Source organism: Pleurodeles waltl, chromosome 10 (assembly GCF_031143425.1).
Source record: "Pleurodeles waltl isolate 20211129_DDA chromosome 10, aPleWal1.hap1.20221129, whole genome shotgun sequence".
Lineage (NCBI taxonomy): Eukaryota > Metazoa > Chordata > Amphibia > Caudata > Salamandridae > Pleurodeles > Pleurodeles waltl.
Genome location: NC_090449.1, coordinates 861,951,854 through 861,967,121, shown reverse-complemented (window position 1 = coordinate 861,967,121; position 15,268 = coordinate 861,951,854). Strand labels below are relative to the sequence as shown.

General features: G+C 44.6%; 1 protein-coding gene across 6 annotated transcripts in view; it reads left to right on the top strand.

The window, feature by feature from the left end:
* The window catches only part of LOC138261974 (peroxisomal carnitine O-octanoyltransferase-like), a 580,533-nt gene that overhangs the window by 210,165 nt on the left and 355,100 nt on the right, over positions 1-15,268 (top strand). Inside the window, exon 1 of one of the 6 annotated variants that reach the window (XM_069211582.1) lies at positions 7,927-8,088. The exons of 4 other annotated variants lie outside the window; for them this stretch is intronic. The gene's annotated coding sequence lies outside the window, so the exon portion shown is untranslated. Of the gene's footprint in view, positions 1-7,926; positions 8,089-15,268 lie in introns of those variants that run through there. One more of the 6 variants, XM_069211580.1, reaches the window with a different exon arrangement.

Genomic DNA, 15,268 nt, shown 5'->3' with positions numbered 1-15,268 from the left:
CCTCAGTACTATATACTAGGGAATTATAAGGGTGTTCCAGTAAGCCAATGTAAATTGGTAAAAATGGTCACTAGCCTGTTAGTGACAATTTGAAATAAATGAGAGAGCATAACCACTGAGGTTCTGGTTAGCAGAGCCTCAGTGAGACAGTTAGGCACCACACAGGGAACACATACATATAGGCCACAAACTTATGAGCACTGGGGTCCTGACTAGCAGGGTCCCAGTGACACATAACAAACATACTGAAAACATAGGGTTTTCACTATGAGCACTGGGCCCTGGCTAGCAGGATCCCAGTGAGACAGTGAAAACACCCTGACATACACTCACAAACAGGCCAAAAGTGGGGGTAACAAGGCTAGAAAGAGGCTACTTTCTCACACAACCCCCCCCCCCCAAACGAAGGACAATAAGGCTAACCTTGGCCAGTTGAGACTTTATTGTCTAAGTGGTGATAAGTAGAGAGTAGCTCTGCAATAGACTGGTTACTCCCTTTATCATCCACTATATGGTTACTTCCCTGTGGGGATGTAAACCACCCTGTTTGAAGTTTTTTAGCTAAGCAACAATGTGAAGATGTCTTTTCAGAGTTTCTATCAGTAAGTTTTAGTTTAGAGAAGTGGGAATTATCCACTGAACCTATTTGTAATGATGGAAATGCCAGACAGGGATGCTGTCTCAGTAAAGCCATAGCTGGGCAAAAACTTTGTCCATATGGCTGGAAGAGAGAACATGGATGCTGTTTCTCTTGAGTTGGAGCAGGGCAGGGATGCTGTCCTATCAGCTCCACACTAGGGCAGGGATGCTGTCCTAAGTGTTGTGAGGCAGTGCAGAGTTTCTGCACTAAAGTTTCTCTGGGAGGGTTGGAGGGATGCTCCATGTTAACTAAAATGGTGCTCTTTTTGTCACCAATGTTAGTTATCCCACAGAGAGGTACTTCTACCTCAGGGAGTACAGCTTTGCCAGCTGATGATTTCCTTGGAACAGGTGCCACCCCAGGAGAGGTTTCTCCCACCACAGGAATGGTATCCTGAATGGTAGGGTGGTTAGGGGATACTGTGATACCCTTTTTACCTGTTGATGGAGAGGGATCCTGAGTTTTCAGGCCTTCTCTCCTTTGCTTTTTCATTTCAGTAGAAATGAGAGGGAACAATTCCTCAGGGATGCCCAGCATGGCTGCATGGGCATAAAACTCTACATCAGCCCAACCTAAGGCCTCTAGGTCATTACCTAAGAGACAGTCTACAGGTAAGCTAGGTGATACCACCACCTGCTTAGGGCCAGTAACTCCACCCCAACTAAACTGAATTATAGCTAAGGGAAGAAACTTAGTGGAGTTATGGACATCAATAATCTTATACTGTTGTCCAATGATGTGTTGATCAGGGTGCACTAGGTTTTCAGTCTCCAAAGTGAAACTGGCACCTGTGTCCCTGTAGGCCAAGGCCTCAACACCATTTATTGAAACTGTCTGCCTGTACTTATCCATTGTAAGGGGACAAGCAGCCAGTGTGGCAAGGCCAATGCCACTAGGTGTGACAGAAACTGTCTTGGGAGTGACTACCCCAGTTTCTACTATGGACCCAAAAGTGAACCCAACTACACCCTTTGCTTGACTGTTGCCAGCAGTCCCACCACTAGTACCACTACTGCTAGGGGCACTAGAGCTTGATGTATTAGTGGTGGTAGGCTCAGGGGGTTTACCTGGACAGGACTTATCCCCTGGCCTATGGCCTCTGTTTTTTACACACAAAGCACCAAGGCTTTTTAATGTGTGCAGGTTGGGAAGAAGAGGAAGAATTTGTTTTATCCCCACCCTCTGAAGAGTGTTTAAGATTTGAAGTGGGATCTTTGGTTTTACCCTTATCCCCATGCTTATCTTGAGATTTTTCACCATCTTTCTTCTTATTGCCATCTTTGTCACCCCCTGTATGAACTTTTCTGTTCACCCTTGTTCTGACCCATTTGTCTGCCTTCTTTCCCAATTCTTGGGGAGAGGTCAGATCAGAGTCTACCAGGTACTGGTGCAACAAATCAGACACACAATTATTAAGTATATGCTCTCTCAGGATTGTGTTATACAGGCTTTCATAATCAGTAACTTTACTGCCATGTAACCACCCCTCCAAGGCCTTCACTGAATGGTCAATGAAATCAACCCAGTCTTGTGAAGACTCCTTTTTGGTCTCTCTGAACTTTATCCTGTACTGTTCAGTGGTTAAGCCATAACCATCCAGGAGTGCATTCTTAAGAACTTGGAAATTATTAGCATCATTTTCTTTCACAGTAAGGAGCCTATCCCTACCTTTTCCACTAAATGATAGCCATAGGATAGAAGCCCACTGCCTTTGAGGGACATCCTGTACAACACAGGCCCTCTCAAGTGCAGCAAACCACTTGTTAATGTCACCCCCCTCCTTATAAGGGGGAACTATCTTGTGCAGATTCCTGGAATCATGCTCTTTTGCAGGATGACTATGGGGAATACTGCTGCTGCCACCATGGGTATCTAAACCCAACTTCTGTCTTTCCTTCTCTAATTCAAAAGACTGTCTATCCAAATCCAGCTGTTGCTTTTTAAGCTTCAGTCTGGTTTGTTCCACCCTCAACTTATTGAGTTCCCTCTCTAACATTCTGTCATCAGGGTTGGTGGGAGGGACATTCCTAGAAGCAGAGCTATGATGGGAATGAACAGAAGGAGACCTGTCCCTTACAGAAGCCACCCTAACAGCTTGGTTAACAGAAACATTACTACCAGTATGGTGAGAATAAATGCTTTTGCTATGATGTGAGACAACACTATTTATATGGTGTGGCTCATCATCATTACCATCTATGCTAGATTGTCTAGTAATGGGCAGGCTAGGAAGTTTATTTCCTGAATCTTTTCCTGGGGGAGTCCCTGAATCAGATTGAGAACTATTAGGTACTTTTTCAACAGATGGGGCACCTATGGCCTTATCCTGTTCTCTAAGCATGTTAAGTAACAGTTCCAAGGAAGGATTCTTCCCTACACTCAAACCTCTCTCTATACAGAGACTCCTTGCTCTTTTCCAGCTAAGGTTGTCATATGCAAGTTTGGACAGATCACCATTTTGGCCTGTGCCAGACATTTTTAGAGAGAGTTAAAGTGATAGAAAAAGAGAAAAAAGTTTTCAGAACTTTTTGGAAAGACAGAAAAAAAACTTTTTAAACTTTTCAGAACTTTTTGAAAGTTTAGAGGTACTTTTCAGCACTTAGAAAAGAGTGAAAAGAGGAAATGCAAAACTTTTTGGCTATGTGTATATACACTGACCTTGTTTTGTATATTTTTCTCTTATGAAAAGTACAATGACAAGAGTGGTAAGTAGTCTCAAGCACTTATCCCACCACTGCACAACCAATGTAGGAGGCTGGACTGGCTTGTAGTGAGTACCAAGGGGTACTTGCACCTTGCACCAGGCCCAGTTATCCCTTATTAGTGTATAGGGTGTCTAGCAGCTTAGGCTGATAGATAATGGTAGCTTAGCAGAGCAGCTTAGGCTGAACTAGGAGACGTGTGAAGCTACTACAGTACCACTTAGTGTCATATGCACAATATCATAAGAAAACACAATACACAGTTATACTAAAAATAAAGGTACTTTATTTTTATGACAATATGCCAAAGTATCTTAGAGTGTACCCTCAGTGAGAGGATAGGAAATATACACAAGATATATATACACAATAGCAAAAATATGCAGTATAGTCTTAGAAAACAGTGCAAACAATGTATAGTTACAATAGGATGCAATGGGGAAACATAGGGATAGGGGCAACACAAGCCATATACTCCAAAAGTGGAATGCGAACCACGAATGGACCCCAAACCTATGTGACCTTGTAGAGGGTCGCTGGGACTATTAGAAAATAGTGAGAGTTAGAAAAATAACCCTCCCCAAGACCCTGAAAAGTGAGTGCAAAGTGCACTAAAGTTCCCCTAAGGACAAAGTAGTCGTGTTAGAGGAATAATGCAGGAAAGACACAAACCAGCAATGCAACAACTGTGGATTTCCAATCTAGGGTACCTGTGGAACAAGGGGACCAAGTCCAAAAGTCACAAGCAAGTCGGAGATGGGCAGATGCCCAGGAAATGCCAGCTGCGGGTGCAAAGAAGCTTCTACTGGACAGAAGAAGCTGAGGTTTCTGCAGGAACGAAAAGGGCTAGAGACTTCCCCTTTGGTGGACGGATCCCTCTCGCCGTGGAGAGTCGTGCAGAAGTGTTTTCCCGCCGAAAGAACGCCAACAAGCCTTGCTAGCTGCAAATCGTGCGTTTGGCGTTTTTGGACGCTGCTGGGGCCCAGGAGGAACCAGGAGGTCGCAAATTGGACCTGAAGAGAGAGGGGACGTCGAGCAAGACAAAGAGCCCTCACTGAAGCAGGTAGCACCCGGAGAAGTGCCAGAAACAGGCACTACGAGGATGCGTGAAACGGTGCTCGCCGAAGTTGCACAAAGGAGTCCCACGTCGCCGGAGACCAACTTAGAAAGTCGTGCAATGCAGGTTAGAGTGCCGTGGACCCAGGCTTGGCTGTGCACAAAGGATTTCCGCCGGAAGTGCACAGGGGCCGGAGTAGCTGCAAAGTCGCGGTTCCCAGCAATGCAGCCCAGCGAGGTGAGGCAAGGACTTACCTCCACCAAACTTGGGCTGAAGAGTCACTGGACTGTGGGGTCACTTGGACAGAGTCGCTGGATTCGAGGGACCTCGCTCGTCGTGCTGAGAGGAGACCCAAGGGACCGGTAATGCAGCTTTTTGGTGCCTGCGGTTGCAGGGGGAAGATTCCATCGACCCACGGGAGATTTCTTCGGAGCTTCTGGTGCAGAGAGGAGGCAGACTACCCCCACAGCATGCACAAGCAGGAAAACAGTCGAGAAGGCGGCAGGATCAGCGTTACAGAGTTGCAGTAGTCGTCTTTGCTACTATGTTGCAGGTTTGCAGGCTTCCAGCGCGGTCAGCAGTCGATTCCTTATCAGAAGGTGAAGAGAGAGATGCAGAGGAACTCGGCTGAGCTCATGCATTCGTTATCTAAAGTTTCCCCAGAGACAGAGACCCTAAATAGCCAGAAAAGAGGGTTTGGCTACTTAGGAGAGAGGATAGGCTACTAACACCTGAAGGAGCCTATCAGAAGGAGTCTCTGACGTCACCTGGTGGCACTGGCCACTCAGAGCAGTCCAGTGTGCCAGCAGCACCTCTGTTTCCAAGATGGCAGAGGTCTGGAGCACACTGGAGGAGCTCTGGACACCTCCCAGGGGAGGTGCAGGTCAGGGGAGTGGTCACTCCCCTTTCCTTTGTCCAGTTTCGCGCCAGAGCAGGGGCTAAGGGGTCCCTGAACCGGTGTAGACTGGCTTATGCAGAATTGGGCACATCTGTGCCCAAGAAAGCATTTCCAGAGGCTGGGGGAGGCTACTCCTCCCCTGCCTTCACACCATTTTCCAAAGGGAGAGGGTGTAACACCCTCTCTCAGAGGAAGTCCTTTGTTCTGCCATCCTGGGCCAGGCCTGGCTGGACCCCAGGAGGGCAGATGCCTGTCTGAGGGGTTGGCAGCAGCAGCAGCTGCAGTGAAACCCCAGGAAGGGCAGTTTGGCAGTACCAGGGTCTGTGCTACAGACCACTGGGATCATGGGATTGTGCCAACTATGCCAGGATGGCATAGAGGGGGCAATTCCATGATCATAGACATGTTACATGGCCATTTTCGGAGTTACCATTGTGAAGCTACATATAGGTAGTGACCTATATGTAGTGCACGCGTGTAATGGTGTCCCCGCACTCACAAAGTTCAGTGAATTGGCTCTGAACAATGTGGGGGCACCTTGGCTAGTGCCAGGGTGCCCACACACTAAGTAACTTTGCACCTAACCTTTACCAGGTAAAGGTTAGACATATAGGTGACTTATAAGTTACTTAAGTGCAGTGTAAAATGGCTGTGAAATAACGTGGACGTTATTTCACTCAGGCTGCAGTGGCAGGCCTGTGTAAGAATTGTCAGAGCTCCCTATGGGTGGCAAAAGAAATGCTGCAGCCCATAGGGATCTCCTGGAACCCCAATACCCTGGGTACCTCAGTACTATATACTAGGGCAGTGGTTCCCAAACTTTTTCGATCCCCGGCTCCTTTGACCTATTGGCCGTGTTGGCCACGGCTCCCCATTATGTTACTTTTTTTTGGCGGGTGGGGGAACGTAATCCCAGCCTGTACCTGTACCTACACTATTTACAGTTTGACTTCTTAATTCTCTCGTTCAGGTTCCTGAAAACCATTTATTTTAAACTATTTATTTTCTTTTGTCATAGGGATATTATTAATGGTACTCTGGCGCCCTCCGCTGGTCACAATAATTAATGCAGGGGGTTTTGTTTCCAAAACCACGGTGAAAAGCTACCGATTAAAAGCACCTCCGAGTGGTTTCCAGACTGTGTGCGGCGCCCCTGGCTAATTTTGACGGCGCACCAAGGAGCCGCGGCGCACAGTTTGGGAACCACTGTACTAGGGAATTATAAGGGTGTTCCAGTAAGCCAATGTAAATTGGTAAATATGGTCACTAGCCTGTTAGTGACCATTTGAAATAAATGAGAGAGCATAACCACTGAGGTTCTGGTTAGCAGAGCCTCAGTGAGACAGTTAGGCACCACACAGGGAACACATACATATAGGCCACAAACTTATGAGCACTGGGGTCCTGACTAGCAGGGTCCCAGTGACACATAACAAACATACTGAAAACATAGGGTTTTCACTATGAGCACTGGGCCCTGGCTAGCAGGATCCCAGTGAGACAGTGAAAACACCCTGACATACACTCACAAACAGGCCAAAAGTGGGGGTAACAAGGCTAGAAAGAGGCTACTTTCTCACAAGAATGAAATGTCTCGAGTGACCAGCGAGTATGAGGCAGGAGTATGCTCCAAAAAACATTGAATACTTTTTCGAGGACTTGCATTGCTTTCGTTTGTTTGTGTGTGAGGTCATTAATATGTTTATTAGCTATCACTGCTAAGACTATTGAAAACCTTAGACCTCTGCCCAAAGCAATCGACTCGTCTCAAGCCAAACAGGACCGGTTAAATGGATGCAAAAAAATCAACGTCTTTCATTCGAAAAGTACTCTTCCGCCTTGCAAGACCACAGAACATTTCCATATAAGCACCTACATAGTTTGCAGGTGTTCAGAAATAATGATCTTAATTGCTTTGCAAAACTCTGATGAATTTGACGTTTTCCTGAGCTAGTCTTGAGTGTCTAAACCACTGCCACTAAGCCAGGGACATAACTTTCAATTGTGAAGCAGGTGCAGTGACACTGAAACCCATGAATGAGAGCCCCTCTTGCATCCTAAAGATGGCTAGCGTTTACTACTCAACCATAGAGTAAGGTGGTGGGTCTTTGCTTGCATTAAGGCCCATGGCACCATTGTCAGTATGATTTGAGAAGTGTTGTCTTTAGGCCCCATTAAATCTCGCCCATCTAAATGTTCAGCCCTGTTAATTTTGATTAAACAGTCAACCATTGTTAGTAGGACGCCAAATTAGAAAAAGGACAGCTATATTTCCGATATCGTGGGCGGCCAAGTTATTGTATTGGAGTAGAAATTTGTGTCAATAGTTTTAAATATTTCAGTTCCACCATCCACTTAGTTTAACAATTGTTATGATTACTTTTGACCTCTATAAGGTACTTTGTAATCGAAATCATCTTTTATTTTCTGTAGTATATCTTATAGGGGACTAGACCGGTTTTGGACAATATTATGGTTTCACGGCCGTGACATGCACATAATGGCCCAGCGGTAACCCCAGCCTCTCCTGCATACTTAAGCAACTGCAGTGGTCCGTTTGGCTCCGCGCGCTGCCCGAGCAGCTGCCAAACTCAAGGTCCAGCCACATCGCGCGCTCTTTCATCAGCTTGCGCATGCGCAGAGCACTTCCGCCTGCTGCACCTACTTATAATTAAGGACGGTTCGTGCTGCACCTTACAACGCCGAAATAGGCAGACAGCATCAGCAATCTGTGCTGGGAGCCGCCAGCTTGGGCAGAGCCGGTGCAACTAGCGAATCCTGTAGCATCCAGGTAGGTAAAGTGTCATGCGCCCTTCCATGCGAGCATCTGGGATAAACGCAGTTCCTCGGAGAGCCACAGGTTGCGACAGAAAAGCATCTCTGGAGTGGTCTGCGTGAAGTCTGAGCATCACCGTGGTTGTAAACGTGCACAGAGAATATAGTCGGCATATATAGATTGACGAATGGTGGTGTTACAAGGAAAGGTGTCGGGGTGAGAGCGCTAAGTACTTTTCTGCAAAGTTGTATATCCAGTACTCTCCATCAGTAATACAGTTGTGGCAAGGTTTGGCGTCAGGTAGTTCTAGGCGTGGCACTGAAACAAGCAGCCGGTGCGAAGAGATGGGCATGGCACCCCTCCGCCGCTGTGTTTACACTGAGGATAAGCGGTGCATTGATATTGGATAGATTTGAGCATAGCCAGTGCTGGAACTGGGAAAATAAAACTATCACATGAACCTTTAGATTATGGGTTCTAGGTGTGGCAGCGGAAAGGGGATGGGGCCGTGAGGGATGGAGCCAGTTAGACTCTGACAACGGGGCTCCATTTGTAAACTAACAGCCGAGGGTGCGTAGTTCTGTATCCACATCACCGCTTTTTAATCCAAACGCTCCCTACCAATTTACCTCACTCTCGCAGGTTCCTTTTCATTCATCCCTGCTTTCTCCCTTTGTCACCGTTTTTTCCCGAATTTCTCTTCCTCCTTCTTTCCGCTTTTATGTATTTTTCTCTCTCTCTTGTTAGGGAGCAAAGTCTGCTGAGGGAAAATAAGCGCGGGTCCCTAAAAAGTGAGCGCCGGGGGCGCCCATCCTGCTCAAATTAGGCACTCTCTGAGCGTCTACAGTACGCATTCATTCTTTAAAAACTCTGCCACAAGAATTGACTATAAGGACAGAGGTGATAGTGAATCTATTCTGGCGGTGTTTCTTGATCACAAAGAGGTTGCATTTAAAAAAACCTTAGCGGTGAAGACTGCTGCTGCAGAGAGCTCTCTGCGTCCAGTAATTGTCAGGGTATCATAACAACTGTAAGATAGCTGTGGTGGTTAACGCACTTGCTTGAGAGATGCGTTTTTCCTAATCACAGTTTTGACTCACAAAGTAGTATAGAGGATTAATGTGCTTGCTACAAAGCACATCATGTAACTTATAGCGAGCACAGATTTGTGTATTGTGTAACTAGCTCTGTGAGCTACTGCTTCTGTCAGAGATACTTTTGATTTTTGAAGTTAATAAATTACAGTCCGTATACTTTTTCACAGTGATTTATGAGCTGGTATCAAGGGGCCAGTTGCGATCTGCAAGCTTTGGATTTAGAAAGTTGCTATTTTTTTTTCTCAGTCAGTTATTTTAAGGTTGCTAAAATGGTTCCTTTATGTAGTAAAAAAATGTCTTAAATATCACAAGCAACCTCAACCATTATATGTGGTTTACAATCCTGACTTTGTTTTTTTTCCAGACCATACACTTTTAACATATAATGGATACTCATATGGACGATATGTGATTCCTACAACTTGTAACCTTTGTTCTTTTGTCACATTTTACGTACAATGAGGTACGCACTAGTATGATTTATTGTCACTGGATAGTGAATGTGTGATCTAAAGTGCCCTGACACCCTACATTGGAAGGAGCAGCAGTACAAAAGAAATTAAACAAGAAAGTAAAACGGTAAGTGCTAATAAAATTGCTATTAGTATTATTTACTCACACAGATATCTCTGACGTTCTTCAGTGCATAGATATCTCTTACATACAAGGATTAAAGAAAATGAAACACCTCCCTCTAAATCATAGCTTAACTTAGGTACTTGTAAAGTGATAAGAGGCTGTGTGGCTTTGTCTCCATCTTTGGCACTGGCATCTGGGTGATGGGCTCCAGATAAGGCCATAATGATGGCCAGTTGATGGGCCTTTAAATGAGGCATTTGTTTCTGCCTAACTGGAAGAGAAAATAAGAAAGGGCCTGATTGCCTGCAGGTTGCTGCTCCAAATGGAACTAAGACAAAGCATGTGTTGCTGACATGTCTGTGGGGCCAGCCTGCGACCCCACATCTGGCTCAATAATAGCTGCTGGATCCCAGATCCGGCTGGTTTACCCTCACTTCCTGTTCTGGACACAGTCCATGGTGCACACCAGTAGATTACATTATTATACAGTGAAACTAACCATACATACCACAATTTTTACTGCTTCATCTTAGGTGTTTGTGCTTTAGGCTGGAAACCAGAGTAAAACGCATCTGGGGCCCTCGTTTCACACTGCTGCCAGCTTTCTTTCATAGCTCCTCTCAATGAAGAGGGAGAACAAGGTAAGGTATGTGCGTTTGGCATTCTTAGGGCAGGCACACCTCTGCCCATGATTTTTAGGAGCACAATCGGGTGGAATGGATCGAAGCAGTAACTTCTAGGAGCACCATGCAGTAAAATGGGTCGAAGGAGTCCTTCACCTACCTTTTCCCTTCCATCAGCCTCTTGTGCACGTGTTTCCAAAATATTTGCATTGTCTATATTTCGAGCCGGTTCTCTTTTAACTGTTGGGCTCAGACTGCTGTCCAATCACAGCCTTATATAAATGGATGTTAGTCACAGCAGCTAGAACTGAGGTGATATCTAACTGGAGCACCCACAACAAAGGCACAATGAGCTGTGAAATTTGGCACCTGGTTGTCTTCGGCCTCTCTGAAGTAGTAATTAGGGACAGATAAAAGGGCAAGCTTGATTTACAAATTCCAACCTTGCACTACAGAACGTGCAGTCCCACACTTTACTCCTACCAGCTACCAAATGACAGGTCAAATAAGAACTAATCAGCAGAATTTTGCTGACTGTGTCTTAATGGAATATCTAAAGGTAGCCCTGTCCCCATCTGCCTCACCTTCTGTGTCTATATCTCACCTCTCCTGCAACTACCACCCCACCCAGAGGAATACAGGCAATACACTCCCATTATCTGGGGAAAGTGTCCTTATCTGCTGTCTTGTTTCATGGTAAACCATGGTCATCCAAAATGGATCACACTGGCTTCCATACTCAGTCTCATATACACACACAGATACTACACGTTCTACATGCATATTATACATACACAAATCTCTTCACAAGCACACAGGATATAAGTGCAAGCATCTGAGTTTTCACATAATAGCAGAACTTTACACAGAGTAGGCCCCACTTTCACTGATAGAGATACACAGTGTGGTCAACTATTGGAGATCATAAAGCAGGATCTGCTTCAACTATAACCTTACTGGCTAACCCCAACACAAGATCGGTAGCCCTCTTTCCAGTCATAGATTATGCTTGGTGTATCTCACTAGGACTCTCACAAAGGCCAGGACCTCGCATAGTCAAGGACTGGCGCATGCTTATATGCCTGAACAAGATCAGTGTGATACCAGTGACAAAATAAAAGTCAAGATACCAGATACAGACAGTCAAGCGCTTAGGGTGGGGCCTCTATACTCTCCATGGGATGTTTCTGTCCCACCAGAAATCAATCTTAGTAGTGGATAGACTGTTTCACCTCATTCTAGTACCTATTAGTTTTCTTTTTACAGTTCCTGTTTACATTGTATATGCTCAGATTTCACGCTATTCCAGAAAGCCTTCTCCATCTATACTTTTAACCCCTGCATGAAATCTTGCTTTGACTTAAACATTTCAATTGCTCCCCTTTCATTCTTTCTTTCCACACTTTTTTATTTCCATCTTCTGCATGCCTCCTTTCTCTGAGTGCAGCCTAGTCTAAGTCACATATCTGTCTTCCTAAAATCTTTTATTGTATTTCTGAAACTTCCCTACCCCTCATTTCATTGACGACCACATCCCCCATTCTTCAAAACTTTATCCAAGCCACCTAACGTTACTTGATCTCTCTTAGCCTGTCTATTCATCACACCAACAATTTGCAAGAACTCACATAGCCCCACTAATAATTACATGCAACACCTATTAATCTAAACTCCCTCAAAGAAACTGGAGCAGACACACAGAATAATTTCTTTGGGCCCACAAAACGGATTCCCCAAAAAGAAACAAGGAATACATACAAATTGGATTAACCACTAAACTTGGCTTCCTGAGTAGCGTGCTACTTCCAAAAAAGCACTTCAGTACCTTTTCAGGGGTAGGAAGTACTCCATTAATCAATTTCAATATAAAGGTGCACCGTTAGGGAGTTCGGAGAGAGGGAGGTTGTTCGGGACTTACCTTCGGAGCAGTAGCTATTGCACTCTTATCAAGTGGTGCCTCTACCGAGTCTTTCAAAATCGTTCATGAGTCCATGACGGGCAAACACTGCTTATGTTCTACGCCAGTGGTTCCCAACCTTTCGAGTTCTGTGGGCCCCCACTTTATCATTACTGGAACCTGGGGACCACCACTGAGCCATTTATTGGAATCCAGGGACCCCTTTACTGAGTCATTAATGGATGCCAGGGACCCAGGTCTGCACATTGTCGATAATTTGAACCACAAAACAATACAGAAAAAATACAGAAACAAGCATTCCATCATCAAACACATCATGAAACACATACTCAAATAATAACTCGTTTTGTATAATTTTGCAAACAAAATAATAAACAAACATTTACATTTTAAAAGGAAGGTTGGAGCTTTTCTAAATTCACTTGAAGCCACACAGCATCCATACTGTATGCACCTGAATTGCTCCCACAAATCAATCTAAGGATACTCATTACATTTTTAGCCTCCAGTTTGAAATTCCTTGACATTTACAGTAAGTTTTAACATTTTCAATTGTACTTTGACACTTTATTCATATACACTTTATTAATCTGTTAATATTAGTTATTATTCTAAGCAGTCATGGACCTCATGGGGAGGCAAAGCGAACCCCCAGGAGTCCTCGAACCACAGGTTGGGAACCACTGTTCCACTTGAAAGAATGTTTATGCTGCCTCCCGCCCATATCTGTGTATTTGTCTGGAAGTGTCCCAGTGCAGGAGACTTAACAGAGACAGAGCTATTGACAAAACTTCATACACACACACACCCTAGAATTATGAAACAGGACACAACATCCCGATAAGATTGCAAACCATATACTGTTGACTCTTATTGGCATCCTTCTTCATGCCTTAATTTTGTGTCACGTGCTACCCTAACAGATTGTTCATTGTTTATTGCTGTTTGCCCAAGATCACACTATTTGGTTAAGTGAGGCTGCAGTGTTTCAGATGAAAGTCTCTGGTTGCGGACATTTTCAACTAGATCTTCCCTCTCTACTTAGCAATATCTGCTGACCATTTTCATCGCCCAGGAAGAGCATAGTAGGGGGTGGAGGTCACCTGAATGCACATTTTTGCCTTGAAGAGGGACCCAACGAGGAAGACTGAATCTAGATGATATCAGCCTCGCTTCTGATTAGTGGTGCCACACGTAGGCAAGGTCTCTCCCTCTTGAAAAGTACTGTGGTTGAAAGTAACTCGGCAGCGTGGTCCTTCTTGCAGATTGTGAGTGTTGTGATGGAAACCACTGCGGTGCAGATTTGGATATCCGTCCTGACCTTCCATCACAGCTGCCTGTGGATACAGCTTTTGTCAATCTGCTTTCCCTTGTCCTTCATGTGGATCTTCAAGCGAGGTGGTAGGTCCTTGATGGGACCTTGATAAACCCTGCTGGATATGGAGTTTGGAGTGCTCACCTATTCTTATTTCTGATGGTGCTCTCTGCTGGACTCAAAGATGTGGTTTCAAGCATTGGAGCTCTCTAATTTTGTTTTGGGCTATTTCCTTCATCCTAGACTTAGATTTGACTCTCTTAAGCTTGGAGCTATTAGTAAGCACTCTGTTAATATTATTTGTGATTGAGGTCATGCATTAGACCTGGTTCATTCTAGGTTGCCCTTGTGACCTTTGACTTCTGGACTTGTATATTGGGTCCTGATTATTCTTTCCTGTTTTGTGCTCCTTATTACATATTGAGTTTTGGGAATATTTTTACCCTGTCTGGGATAGCGCTTTTTGTATAGATGGTGGTTATAACCTGATCATTTTTAAGAACATCTTTGTTTGCCTTTATTGTGTTATAAATTGCCAGACAGAATCTGCAACATGTAAAGCGCCAACACCAGCTACAGTAAAATGAGAAGAGATTAATAAAGAGACAACAGTCATAAAATGTTGCCTTTTGTATTGTCGCTAGGTAGGTGTAGCATGGTTAGAGCCTGATAATTATGGCTTCTTCTTATGGGTCCGTCTGAGTTAGGAATGTGTGTTGTTCAGTCTGAATTATCCTGGAATTATTGATACCAAGCCAAGGTCATTTACTTTTGTTTATGGGTGGATGCAAGGTTGATATTGTTCATTTTGAACTCTTTGACGGAGTATCTTGGCTTCCGTTACTCCACTTCCGTATTTGATTGAGGGAAAAGATGTATTGGGTATTGTTCTCGTTGATATTGCCTTCAAGTTGAACTTCTATTTGTGGGGTAGGTGGTTAGCCTCACTGCTTGTCTCAGAGATCTTCATTAACCACCTCTTTTTCCTAGTAGGGTCTTATTTCTTGAACCAGGTAATATCTGATCAGTATCTATTCTTGGCCTCGTATTGCCTGACAGTTAGGTTTGCGGTTCCCATTTCTGTGTAGGCTTTGGCACAGCTCTATTCTTATCTCTCCGAGTGGATGTTGGACCCCATTAAACAAGTGATCTTGGATTTGACCATGGTTTTCTTAGGTGCTGCTATGTTGGGACTGAAATTTTTCTTATGATAGGCTAAGCATCCAGGCCTTCTGACTGTTCTGGATTTTCATGCTGGACTGATAGATTCACTCAGGTGAGGTGAGGTTTCAGTCCAGGCGTGGCTGTCCTTCATCATATAAATGGATTATGAGGATGTAGTGATCCCTGTCTGACGTTTCAGGTTTCTGCACTTTGGTGTTACTGAGAGGTAATAACTGCTTGGCAGCAATCAGGTTGTGAGGTTACTGCTTTGGTGTATACTTCGTTTATTATGTACTGAGTGAAGAAGAGTTGAGGAGGTACTGCACTGATTACTTACTGGTAATCTTCATTACTCATCCTCAGTCTGGTCTTTATGGCCACCTTCTCTTCCTGCGATCAAGTTCTCGATGCCTAGTGGTTCAAGACTACAGGATGGTTTGTGAGTCTCCGTCTTCTTTATGGCCCTTGTGAGAGAATTGGTCTTACATGGAAGGGCTGA